This window comes from Ursus arctos, unplaced genomic scaffold, assembly GCF_023065955.2.
Source record: "Ursus arctos isolate Adak ecotype North America unplaced genomic scaffold, UrsArc2.0 scaffold_2, whole genome shotgun sequence".
NCBI classification, from domain to species: domain Eukaryota; kingdom Metazoa; phylum Chordata; class Mammalia; order Carnivora; family Ursidae; genus Ursus; species Ursus arctos.
Window position 1 is genome coordinate 14,306,325 of NW_026622874.1, and position 13,886 is coordinate 14,320,210.

Consider the following 13,886-nt stretch of genomic DNA (forward strand, 5'->3'; position numbering starts at 1 on the left):
AAAGAAAAAAAAAAAAAAGAAAAAAGAAAAAAAAGTAAAGTGATCCTTATTTCACCACACTTTCCAACTCTTCGTTCTAGAAGAGCACTTGGAAGCATGGTGTGTTTTCTCTTCCAAATAGTACTGAGGCATTCAAGGACACCCACTTTTCTTTGGATGTTCACTTGCCAATGACAGGCTAAGAGAAATTATCATGTTTTTGACCATAAAAAAATTTCCATTGTTAATTTTTTTATCACCTTGTCTTTAAGCTAATAAGATAGTTCTAAATACATTAGAGTATTAACTCCTCTTCTTCTCTTTGCAAGCCTATCAATAGCTCCTAAGTTGACATAACTGTAATTATACTGTAACCCAAAGAGATGTATGAATCTAGTCAAAGAAGAAACCCCTTTGTTGCATTCATGATTATTTCTGTTTCTTACTTACTGATTCTCACCTGAGCTGCTTCTAATCTGCTTCTAAACCCTTTCACTGGGTTTCTAATATCAATTGCTATAATTGTTCTAGAAGTTCTACCTGATTCTTTTTTTTTTCAAATACCTAATATCTATTTGTAAGGTTTTATTTCTCTATTATGATTTTTGTTCCCTCACTGATTTATTTATTCACTTGACCATATTTAAAGACTCGATTGATTCCTGTATCTGAAGATCCTGGGAATTAATTCTGTGGTTTGTTTTGTAAGGGCCTGGATTAAGGGTATGCTCTTCCGGATGTATCACTTGTTTCTGCCAGGTGTCCAAGGATGCACTTTTAATAATAAATTGTTGGTGTGAATGTTATGAGAGCATGTGGACAATACAAATTTGAACCCCTAGACCATGTGAGAATAGTCCTATAGTTACCATTCATCAGGAAATTTTTTTTTCAGTCAGTGACTGGCCAAAAGTAGTTCTCTTCTAGTCCACCTTGTTGCCTGTTGTTGCCACCGTAGGTCTGTGCTTTATGCACACAGATAGCAATTTCGTCTCCAGTGGACCTAAAACCTGTCTCCAGTCCTTGTGAGGCCATCAGCATCCAAGCATATTGGTTATTGAGACCTACAAACCCTTCCAATTTTTCATTTTACTCTAGAGTTTTGGCCCTGGGCTTTCCCCTTCTTTCTTATAAATTCACCTATGTGCTGAAAAGGATGCCCATTGTGATCTGCCCAGCATTTGTAAGTGTTTTGCTTTGGAAGAGGGAAGAGACTATCTAGTCTGCCATATTGCTAGAAACAGAAGTCCTCATTGTTCTCTATTGTTCAAGTTTAGGTCACCTAAAGGAAAACCAAATTTATCCTCCAAATTATTTCTTTTCTCAAACCTAAATTTCTGCATTTCTCCAACTTCATAAGAGACTGGGAAGGCAGAATCCCTTGTCAATATTATTATCAACATAATTTCAACATTCTCCTGTTATAAGCAACTATAAATTATAGAACTGGTCATGTCTTCCCCTTGCTTTGACTACTAAAGAGGACACAAACAGCAGACATGTTAAAAATCTACACTTAATATTTCTTTCTAGTCCACCTTGACGGCAGTTTTGCCGTCAGAGGATTCTTGCTCTAGCCCTTCCCATGCAGCACCTGGTCTCATGGGCTCCTTTTCCTCCTGCCCTGTTGATGTAGCCCCATCCTCAGTTTCAAACTTCTCTCTCTCATTCTCTCTCTCTCCAGCACATACCAGATTGGCTCTCTCTCTGGTTCCTTTCCCAAATGAACATATATCAACTCATCAAAATGTTTGACACATCTAAGGCCTTCCCACTAGCATTGTCCATTTTCCTTAGAAAGAAAAGAAGAGAAAAGAAAGGAAAGGAAAGAGAAAAGAGAAAGAAAAGAGAAAAGAAATGAAAAGAAAAGAAAGAGGGGCGCCTGGGTGGCTCAGTCGTTAAGCGTCTGCCTTCGGCTCAGGGCGTGATCCTGGCGTTACGGGATCGAGCCCCACATCAGGCTCCTCCGCTATGAGCCTGCTTCTTCCTCTCCCACTCCCCCTGCTTGTGTTCCCTCTCTCGCTGGCTGTCTCTATCTGTCAAATAAATAAATAAAATCTTAAAAAAAAAAAAAAAGAAAGAAAAAAAGAAAAGGAAAGAAAAAGAAAGGAAAGGAAAGGGAAAGGAAGGGAAGGAAAGGAGAAGGGAAAGAAAAGGGAAGGAAAGAAAAAATTCATCCCATGTCATCTCAGCCTTATATACCCAGAACTGTTTCCTACCCCGTTAGATCGCTTAGGGGGTCTTAGACCAAGATTGAATCTCCTGTGACCCTGTTCCTACTTGGACTTGAGCTGGTGGCTCATCTCCTCCCCCCCCCAGACATCCACCGTTATGTCCCCCTCCCCCCACATTTCTGACAGCTCCTTCTCCTCAGTCTATGTCAGTCTAACCCGTACCACACTGGTGACGCGGCTGGACAGTTAGACAAGCCTCTAAAAGGAGTGAGGACGACTAGCAATTACCATGAAATATCTGTAGTGATCAGTGACCTGACACTCAGAGATGTCCAACTCTGGTTTGTAGGGCATGGAGCCTCCGAGAACAAAAACCGAGAGGTTTTGAGTGATTTTGATTACAAAAATACAATAAAAGCAGGACTATGCAAACAAATATTTTACGTAAGCCGGAATGCTCTAACCTCAGGACCTTGAAATTTTGTAACTTTGCCCAAATGGGCCTGTTGTCATTTACCTAAAAACATGCCCCCCCAAATCTTTGGGAAATGTTGGCTACAAACCCCGAGTTAATACTAATTCCTGGGGTCTGTAATGTCCTAAAATAGGCCAGTCTGAGCAAGGGTGTATGGGAATCAGGTGATAAATGCAATCTAAAGTACCTCACGGAAGTCCCCAGAAGTTCACATACCCTTAACTATTTCTCCAGTTTAAGAGAACAAAATTAAAATAGCCACTCTGGAAAACACTCTGGAGGTCCCTTAAAAAGTTAAAAATTGCGCTACCTTATGACCCAGCCATTGAGCTACTGGGTATTTACCCCCAAAGATACAGACGTAGTGAAGAGAAGGGCCATATGCACCCCAATGTTCATAGCAGCAATGTCCACAATAGCTAAATCGTGGAAGGAACCGAGATGCCCTTCAACAGATGACTGGATTAAGAAGATGTGGTCCATATATACAATGGAATATTACTCAGCTATCAGAAAGAACGAGTTCTCAACATTTGCTGCAACATGGACTGCACTGGAGGAGATAATGCTAAGTGAAATAAGTCAAGCAGAGAAAGACAACTATCATATGATTTCTCTCATCTATGGAACATAAGAACTAGGAAGATCGGTAGGGGAAGAAAGGGATAAAGAAAGGGGGGTAATCAGAAGGGGGAATGAAGCATGAGAGACTATGGACTATGAGAAACAAACTGAGGGCCTCAGAGGGGAGGGGGGTGGGGGAATGGGATAGGCTGGTGATGGGTAGTAAGGAGGGCACGTATTGCATGGTGCACTGGGTGTTATACGCAACTAATGAATCATCGAACTTTACATCAGAAACCAGGGATGTACTGTATGGTGACTAACATAATATAATAAAAAAACATTAAAATCAAAAAATTAAAATTAAAATTAAAATGGTATCATGGCAGAATGCCCCCATTGGCCCTGACCTGCAGAATAAGAACTATCATTGTAGAAAGAATATCTGAGGCAGCTCTTCCTCCCACGCCAAACAACAAGGACAGCGCCTTGAGCGATATCAAGTTGCACAAGAAATAATGCCTATTGTCTCCCCACTTAATCCCCCATGTTAGCCAATGTGAGAGACCAGTGCGACGTGGAGAATAAGAATAGGTTTCCATAATTGTAACCCATTACAGCTGATATTACAGCCATGACCTTCTTAATGGACCGGATGCATAAAGCCCCTGGAATTCTACACATATCCCTGTTGATTTGGGTTTATTTATTTTTATTTATTTATTTATTATTTATTATTTTTATTTATTTATTTTCCTTTATTCTTGCCCCTATGCTGACAGATCCTAAAGAACAGGATACCGGATATGGCAAACACCTTAAATGCTTCACTAAATTGTCATGGTGGGAATCACAGGTAATAAACCTGAGCAACCAGAATGCCTAAGCACTGCTTAGTGAAGAAATTACTAGTCTAGTGTATATAAAACACAAGGCAATGGGAAAAGAGCCATTTTGGGAATCGGAAGGCCTGAGCTCTATTATCAACTTCATGGTTAACTTGTTTACCGTGTGGGTCTTAATTTCCTCATCTTTCAGATAAAGATTAATATTTATCTCATAGGATTAAGTAGTAAATATTTTACGTGAAAGCATTTCCAAATTAGAACAAGCATTAATAAACACAGTACTGTTCTTGCATAACGAAACCAAGTTTTACTATGTCATTTTCCAGAAAGAAACTCAGAAAGGAAAAGGAAACAGAAACAATTTGTAGATCTCCTTGCTACTCTCCCAAGCAACTGTCTGCATTACAGCATTATTTTTATGATTAGAAATAATAGGTGTAAATTATATTATGCTGCCTGGCATTCACCAACTGGTAATTAATATTTGTATTGTTATTAGCTTAAGTCCCAAGAAACTGTTCTTCATTCATCGTTGCTCGCTGAATACACATCTATTGAGAGGTGATGCTAAAATATTTAGATAAGTTCTCAGAGTAGGAAGAAAAATATCTTTCACGAGAAACTTATTCTACAGCTTTTTAGGAAGCAAAGAAATCAGACTTACCTCGGATTAGGCAAGCAATATAAGACGAGCCCATCCATAATTGCTAGATCCGACAATTTGGATGGAAAAGATCTGGGGCAAAATTAGGAGGAAAAATCTTACATTTACTGTAATATTTTAAAATTATAACTATACCATCCATAATTCTTAACTATAAATACACCGATGAGGGAACAAAAGGCTGTCTGAGGACAAAGCACAAGCTGACACCCTGCAACCTCCCCCATACCCCCCACTCCTGGGTGGGTCATATGCAATATTCTTCCAGGAAGCTCCCAACTATCTTAATGTTATTGCTTTGCTGGAGGGAAAAACAACCTTCACTTGACAATGGCAAGGCCTCTGGTATCCTGTGAGTCTTCTCTAACATATGAAAATCCTTTTGAAACCTCCCTTTTCCTTACCTCCGCCAAATCCAAGTATGTAATCAGTCACCCTCACAAACCCGGGGGCAGCAGCTCTTTCTGCCCACGGGTCCTATCCCCGTGCTTTAATAAAACCACCGTTTTGCACCAAAGACGTCTCAAGAATTCTTTCTTGGTTTTTGGCTCTGGACTTCACCCCACCAAACCTCACCTAAATCCGAAAACTACATCAACACCTCTCGAAAACTTACGAAATACCATTAAAACTGCTTAAAGAAATTTCACTCCAAATATAGTAGTTGCGGGGCGCCTGGGTGGCTCAGTCATTAAGCGTCTGCCTTCGGCTCAGGGCGTGGTCCTGGAGTCCTGGGATCGAGCCCCACATCAGGTTCCTCCGCTGGGAGCCTGCTTCTTCCTCTCCCGCTCCCCCTGCCTGTGTTCCCTCTCTCGCTGGCTGTCTCTCTCTCTGTCAAATAAATAAATAAATAAAATCTTTAAAAAAATAAAATAAAATAAAATAAAATAAAAAACCAAATATAACAGTTGAAATGCAAGGATAAGCTCATAAATTTTGGAATTTCTCTCCTACGGTCAGGCCATTTTACTTCTCCAGCCCAGAGCCCACATGTGGGAGGATACCTGGACGTGAGAGGATACCTGGATGTGGGAGGTTACCTGGATAGGGGGAAGGTTGTGACAGCGAAATGTTAAGAAGGCAGCCAAGCAGCTAACATCCACTGAAAGCTCAGCCTGCCTCCTGTGCCTGTTCCCAAAAATCTATTTGAAATGTTCTCGTTCCCTGACTCACTGCTGGAAACCTGGGCGTCATCCCTGATGTTCTATCACCCTCACTCAACATTTTGAGTCATCCCCCATGTCCCTAATTCAGGATGTCGTCACCTGTCCTTCTAGCTCATCTTCCCTGCTTTCCAAATGTCCCCGCCTCTGACTTTGCTCCTTCTGGGCCTTTTGCCACCTCCAGGCTCTGATCATCCAAAATCACAGATCTGATCCATTTTCCCCCAGGATAGAGTCCAAGCCTCGAGCAGAGCGCAAATGCCGGTTTCTTGGCCCTGAGATTCTTCTTGCACTGCGGTGAACAGTGTGACAGAAGAAAAGGGTGAGAGTGACATTTCTGAGAACTCACCCAAAGAAGATAGTTTAAAAGCACAGAACAGCTGTGTACGACAGCGTTTTCTCCACAGAAGAATGTTTCCAGTAAATCATATACAATTGAGAATATCTGTATTTATTTCCCTTGGTAATCCATTCAGAAATTTGATTCTTCTCTAATTCCATTACTGAAACAAAATCTAGCACTTACCGTTGGCCGAAACATGTGAGAAACATTTGCGCTGTCATCCGTTTGTATCACAAGCATCCTGTAGGGAACAATTTGTCAACAAAATTCTTTCTTCATATGATATTTTTGTGTATTTTCCAGTAGTATCTCCTGACAAAGAATGAAATTTAATTTCATGCCATTTTTCCTTTGAATTAGTTCAGACATATCTACTTCAGCAGAAAGCATATGCTTTTCCCCCATAGTATGTCATATCTTTTAATGTTTCAGTCAAGAAACTGCAAATGACTTCTAAAAATGTATGCATGAGATTGGTGAAATGTTGTGAAATACTGATCTGAGGCAGACACCACTGAAATGGTTGTTTTATGTGCCTGTTTTCAAAGATTTTGCTAATCAAGCTGGCCTCATGCTGTTGTTAGTTTATCACTGAAGGTATACTGTATGTTTAGGCAAATCCTCCTAATGTGGCAGGAAGAGATTTATTAAAAATAAATCAATTTTTCAAAAAAATGTTGATAATGTCATGTTTTATGGTCAACCATTCGTCAGACCTGATTAGATCATCCTTATTTTTGCCTTGTAACCTTGTTGATATAAAGCTTGGTAGAGCTCTCTGTCATCTTTTTTTTTTTTTAAGATTTTTATTTATTTATTTGACAGAGACAGCCAGCGAGAGAGGGAACTCAAGCAGGGGGAGTGGGAGAGGAAGAAGCAGGCTGCCAGCAGAGGAACGTGATGCGGGGCTCGATCCCAGAACGCCAGGATCACGCCCTGAGCCGAAGGCAGACGCTAAACGACTGAGCCACCCAGGCGCCCCCTCTGTCATCTTCTTACTGTTCACTCGCACTTGTCTTGTTAATATTGTCTTGAAAATCCATGTCTTTCCTACAAAGATATTTTTAACTATTTGTCTCAAATTCTAAGCTTCATTTCCTGTGCTCAGATATTTTATATATTGGGGGGAGTGGGGAGGATCTGTCAGAGTCTTTATCTTAGGTCAAAGACGCATTCCAAGGCTATTCTTCCCATACCTCAGCCAAAGATACACCTGCAATCCTGCGAGGTTGGAATGATTCATATGCGTGCTTCCTACGGGCCGATCTGCCATAGGACTCTGGAGAAGCCACTTACTATTAACTGGCCTTCCGCATTTTTGCAAGAGAATTTTTCAAATGGCCTGTCCAAATCAGAGCAGAGCTTCCAGATTCCATACTGTTCCTGTCATGGCCCCGCTGGTGCGTATCCACCCAAAACCAAAGCCCAACCAGAATTAAAATTTTAAGATTTAAAAGCTTCCTTTATTTCAACCTCTAACCTAATTACGCAATGCTCTGGCTTATTCTTCACGCCAGTTGTTTCCCACCTTCATGAGTCAGAGGGAGTATGTTAACCAACTGGAAATGTGATACAATCTCAACTTTCCCCAGGAAGATTTTTCTGCCTTGAGGTTATCACCAAGTTTTATAAAAGAAGCTCCTTGTGCACCCAACACATAGCTTAGGCACTTGGCAGAGCAGGGTGAGTCCCGGCCAGCGATCCATAAAGACAAGAGTGGCCAGGGACCTCAAACTGTAGCATGCCTCAAAGTCTCCCAGAGTGTTACTCCAATATAGATTTCTGGGCCCCACACCCGGAATTTCAAATTCAGTGAGTTCGAGGTGAGGCCCGAGTGTTTGCATTTCTAACAAGGATCAGGTGATGCACGTTGAGAACCACCCCGGACTAAGACAAAGGATAACAAAGTGTTTGTTCTCTGTCATCTGCCCAATTTTTCTGCCCTGGAAATGCCATCTCTTATCTAGCAGCCTAACGCTACTGCTACTGCTAGCCTTACAGAGTTCATCAAAGCCCAAAGCTCACGAATGCGTTTTTATGCTTCAGAATCTTCATATAATACTTGGCAACATAAAAAAGTTTGAAAATGTAAATGTCTGGGACCTTTCCTAGGAACTCCTTGATTTTTAGGACAATTTACCTCCCCGTTCTTTATACAAACACAAGGAATAAAGCACAGTCAGCTCCATCTTGACATCTTCTGGCAAACTTACACATATAACGGTTAAGATTTGAAATGGTACCAAACAAGTTCAAGTACTGAGTATTCTTTCAACGGTTTTGGTTTTTTGTTTGGTGCCTGATTCTGCAGGGGAAAACAAAAATGAGTAAGACATGGTCCCTACACAAAGACACCTGAAAATTTACTGGAAGAAATAAGCTACGTAAAAATAGATCTGGTACAGGACAAAGAGTGCAGACCAGGAACAGAACACTAGACTTGGAAGCCAAAGACCCCACGCCTAGCGAAGCTTTGCTGCTGACTAATTGTGTGAGGGTGGGGCAAGTCCCTTTGCCTGTGTGTGAGGACAAACTCTGGAATCTGTGTTTTATAATTATGCAGACCACAGATATGATACCTCCTGAGCTCACAATTCTCCAAGGCAGCTCCGCCCCTGAAAGCTAAACTGCAAGGATGAAAGCCAATCCTGGGACAGATAAAGCTACTATGTGAAGATCCTCTGTACTCAGGAGAGCCCTTCTCTGCTGTAGTGATGGCCTACTGAGAGTCGCTCAGTGCAGCAGGCCCTGCAAAGAGGAAAGTAGCATCCACAGCCAGCGGGTACGAAAAAAGAACTGTTTTTTGAGAATTTACCATTTGCCAGGCACTATTTTTAGTTAAATACATTACTCACTTAATCTACACAGCAACCCTGTGAGGAGCTGCCATGATCTGCCTAGAACGCTTTTCCCCCAGACACCCACATTGGCTCACTTCCTCCCCCGTTTCAAGTCTTTGCTCAAGCACCACCTTTTTAATGAGGCTCTACCCTGATGGCTCTCTTCGAAATTGCAACATCCTCCTCCCCCTCAAAATCTTCATTCCCATTACCCTACTCAACGTTTCTTTTCCCCAACACATTGATCCCCTTCTAATACATTATATATAATGTTTACTGTCTTCCCCCTACTTAAATGTAAGTTTCCTGAGGGCAGGGTTTTGATTTGCAACCTTGAGAGGTCTCTGGGTGAAATTCAAACCTGGCCTCCATACAGGGAGGGCAGGGAGAGACCAAAGAAAAAGACAAGCCCCTCAGGATTGGTAGGTGGCAGGTTTAACAAGCAAGGAGTTTACAAACAAGGCTTGTCTTGGGCGACAACAAGATGAGTAGATCTTCATACCCACCTGCCAGAATCTTAAAAGTTTATATAGAGGGCTTAGCAGGGTTCTGTCACATACACAGTCCAAATGGTCTCAACAACACGTTCCTTTTTTTTTTTTTTTAACAACACATTACTTTTTTAAGGTTGTGTCCTTGACACAGCTCCGACCCTGGGAATGGTTCTTCGAAAAGTACATTCCAAGGACAGGAAGGGACTAAGAATCCTCCCAGAACCTGGCTCTTGCTCACAGGTCACCTGGCAATCACATTCTTGATGACCTACCTCCTCCAACACCGGGATGTCTTGTTTTGTTCACTGATGTGTCTCAAGGACCTCACACCGGGGAAGGCAAACTCTTCTGTACAGTTTCAGGTGGCAAATATTTCTAGCTTTGGGAGCCATATAGTGTCTGTTGCAACTAATCTCTGCCCTTCATCATTCAAAGGTAGCCATAGATATAATACATAAGTAAATGGGTGTAGCTGAGTAGACTTAAACTTTACTTATGGACGTTGAAACCTGAATTTATTATAATCTTCACATATCACAGAATATTCTTCTTTTTATTTTTTTCAACCACTTAAAAATGTTTTAAAAATGCTTAATTTATAGGCCATAAAAAACAAGGAGTAGGCTGGATGTAGCCTCCAAGCCACAGTTTGCCAACAGCTGACCTAAAATATAGTAAAGGCTTGCATGGAATATAGTAAAGGTTTGCCGAAGTACTTGAGGACACTTGAAAGTTATGTGTTATTTTAAGTATATTGAGTATTCTTTATACAATCATGTCTACGTTATTGTTGTTTGTCAAGTACTTTTAATAGTCAGCACAGAGGAAGATTTAAGTTTATCCACTTTCTGAATTATGACTCACTAAAATTAGTTAGATTGGAATAAGAAAGTTTTCAATAAAAATGGTAGATGGTAAACAATTCTGGCCCGAAATATCTCATCCATCTCACACTACACGCCATCAATAAAACCAAGTTCTCACCATGAGCCTTACACTTGATTTTATTATTGTTTAAAAAGCAACTGACAGCACTAGGAACTAAGCCAGTTATGACGATGTATACATTTTTAACAGTGACTCATACCGAGAAAAGATGAAGTTGGCTCATGTCAACAGTACAGAAAAGGCTTCATGGAGTAAGGATGTGTATTACTGGAGCTGGAGGATTATTTCAGCGCATTTCTGACCTGCGAGCGCCGTGGATTGGAGGGCTCTGCCGGGGAGGTGGAGTCAATTCAGTTCCCACACCGGCTGGTTAGTTCGGGACTTTGTTCTTATAGATACACCCTGTTCTCCTAAGACCAAAGTAGACATTCTGCAATCCCATACTGACAAGCAAAGAGTGCATAGCCATGTGCATAATAGGTGGCCAGTAAATATTTGAATTAATGGATAAATATATAGATAGCTTTGAACTGCTGGGAGAAAACAAACACTCAATTCCAGTAAACAGGCCATCAACAAATACGATTTTTTCTGTTCTATTCCTGTCTGCCATGGGAAAAACAAGAAATACAAGCCCCAATGCTTGGCTACTTCATCATTCATTTATTTCACATTTATTGAGTATATACTATGTTCCAGAAACCCTACAAGGAACTGGACCTACAAAACAAATCAAGTCAGCAAGGCTGCATTGCAACTTTCATGGGGCCTTGATACTTTCCTTTCTCCATAAAAATTAATTTGGGTCCTGATGGGCAGTGAGATGGTCATCTGCCAGCAGGGTCATTTGGGTAGTCAAGTCACCTACTCCATTAATAAGGTACCCTGACAGAAGACACAATCCTAAACCCAATGTATCAGAAGTGTTGAGGTCAACGGGACTACCACCTCACTCTTCAACTTCATAGCATTCCAATGGAAATAAATCACCAGCGTGGCTGGTGCATCGGGGTCCACCAGACACTGCAGAAATAATAAAAACAGTACCTCAGGACAGAAATACAGAAGGAAACTTGTGTCTCAAGAAGAAATTGAATTTATCCAACTTGGAGATCCGGAATAATCACTGACACTGTGGCTGTTCGTCACAGAAGTCTTTACGATAAACGACTTCCAAAATGGCACATGAGAAATCATACATTAAATAACTTGACTAAATATTCTGTTAAAAAATGAAATATAGGGGCGCCTGGGTGGCACAGCGGTTAAAGTGTCTGCCTTCGGCTCAGGGCGTGATCCCGGCGTTCCGGGATCGAGCCCCACATCGGGCTCTTCCGCTATGAGCCTGCTTCTTCCTCTCCCACTCTCCCTGCTTGTGTTCCCTCTCTCGCTGGCTGTCTCTATCTCTGTCGAATAAATAAATAAAATCTTTAAAAAAAAAATGAAATATAGAAAATGTAGATGGACACCTGTATCTCCCAATATATGTATATTAGTCAGCTTCTCCACAAGCTTACCTAATTGTTCATATACATATTAAAGTACACATTTTCCTTGGGGCGCCTGGGTGGCTCAGTCATTAGGCGTCTGCCTTCAGCTCTGGGCGTGATCCTAGAGTCCTGGGATCGAGCCCCACATTGGGCTCCTCCGCTGGGAGCCTGCTTCTTCCTCTCCCACTCCCCCTGCTTGTGTTCCCTCTCTCGCTGGCTGTCTCTCTCTCTGTCAAATAAATAAATAAAATCTTTAAAAAATAAAAATAAAGTACACATTTTCCAATGTTAGCCTATTACTTTACTCTTGATTATCAAGTATTACCAGTGTTGAGCTATTAAAAACACACAATATCTAGTAAACTATAATATGTTTCCTATAATTTCACTTTTCTTTCAGTTTCTGTTTAGACACAGGAAGATTTATCAGACAGAGCTGCTACTTTTGGGAAGTGGTTTTCCTGAAACTGGATGAGGAGCAGTGAAAGAATGACTCCATTATTTGTTCTTAGCTTTCTTAAAATTTTTTCGTTAGCAAAGTTTCTAGAGTATAACTAGTTTGAAAAGTGTATCCTACACTAAATGATAAAAGTATAGCCAAGGTAAACGAGCTGACTTTGTGTTATTAAAAGTGGGAGTTAACACAAAAGATTATTTGTACCTATGTTCAGAAGAAAACACCAAAGTATAAAATGGAAAATAAGAGATTGAAATGAATATAACACAGGAATAGATGTGTGACTAGAAATTGCAATTTGCTATGTTATTAGGGGTGTTAAGTCTAAGTCTTTGATTTTGTTTATTATTTTGATTTTCATCATCTGTGCAAATTCTGATAACCATTAACTTTCTCAAAACTTAATGTCTGAAAGCTTCATAAAATCAACCTAAATATTTACCTTATTAGGCCAATTTATGAAACTGTAATAGGGTCTTATAGTGCCAAGGGTATGCATTATTGTGAAAGTAAAGCCTCACAAAGCTAAATAAATTCTCTTCCATGCCTTTAAAATTTTAATTAAACATTTTATTCTGCATTGATATAAAAATAAATGTAATTCAGATTGGGTTCATTATTATGTTCGTTATTTCTTCTGAATTTAAAAGAAATTAAAGTTTCAACATCGTTGTGAGCCTCTAAAAGTATCATGGGCCCTGAGAACTGTGTCAACTGTGCCTAATGGAGAAGTTGGCCCTGTGACAATCTCTGCTTTCCTGCCTTTCATCCTGCATAATTCAAAAGTTATTCAAAGAGGCTGAGCATGACAGGTGAAATTCCAGGGTGTGGCAGACTTGAAGGGGAATTGGGGAGGAGGGGGCTATGGCAATGGGGTAAGGAAGGGGGAGAGACAGTGACAGCAGCCTGGTGAAGAATATTAGCTTCTGAGCAGGGTGACGAGAGGATCTAGCTATAGGTTGGGCAGACAGCAAGACTGGGAAGGATAGTAGAGCAGGAGCAGATGAGGAGAATGACCTCACAGCCTAGTGCAGGCTGTCGAAGCCTGACTAGAGTATGTGTGTATGTGCTCCTTAGCTCCAGCCATTGAGAGAAGCTGGGAGCAGTGACATTCTCACAACGCTAAACATACCTAGTAACCACATTCTGATTTCTAAACACCATTCTCCTTTAAAAGGAAGTAGGGCTCTCAGAAGAAATGGTGGGAGAATTACAAAACGATCTTAGAATATCTTGTTTCAGAAAGTAAGGAAGTACTAAAAGAATGATAGGGGGCGCCTGGGTGCCACAGCGGTTAAGCATCTGCCTTCGGCTCAGGGCGTGATCCCGGCGTTATGGGATCGAGCCCCACATCAGGCTCCTCCGCTATGAGCCTGCTTCTTCCTCTCCCACTCCCCCTGCTTGTGTTCCCTCTCTCGCTGGCTGTCTCTATCTCTGTCGAATAAATAAATAAAATCTTAAAAAATAAATAAATAAATAAAATAAAAGAATGATAGGGACACTGACA

The 13,886-nt window shown here is 40.9% G+C and overlaps 1 pseudogene; it reads left to right on the top strand.

The window, feature by feature from the left end:
* The first annotated feature begins 10,689 nt into the window (after positions 1-10,689).
* On the top strand, positions 10,690-11,555 carry LOC113262589 (alpha-ketoglutarate dehydrogenase component 4-like; annotated as a pseudogene).
* The last annotated feature ends 2,331 nt before the right edge of the window (positions 11,556-13,886 follow it).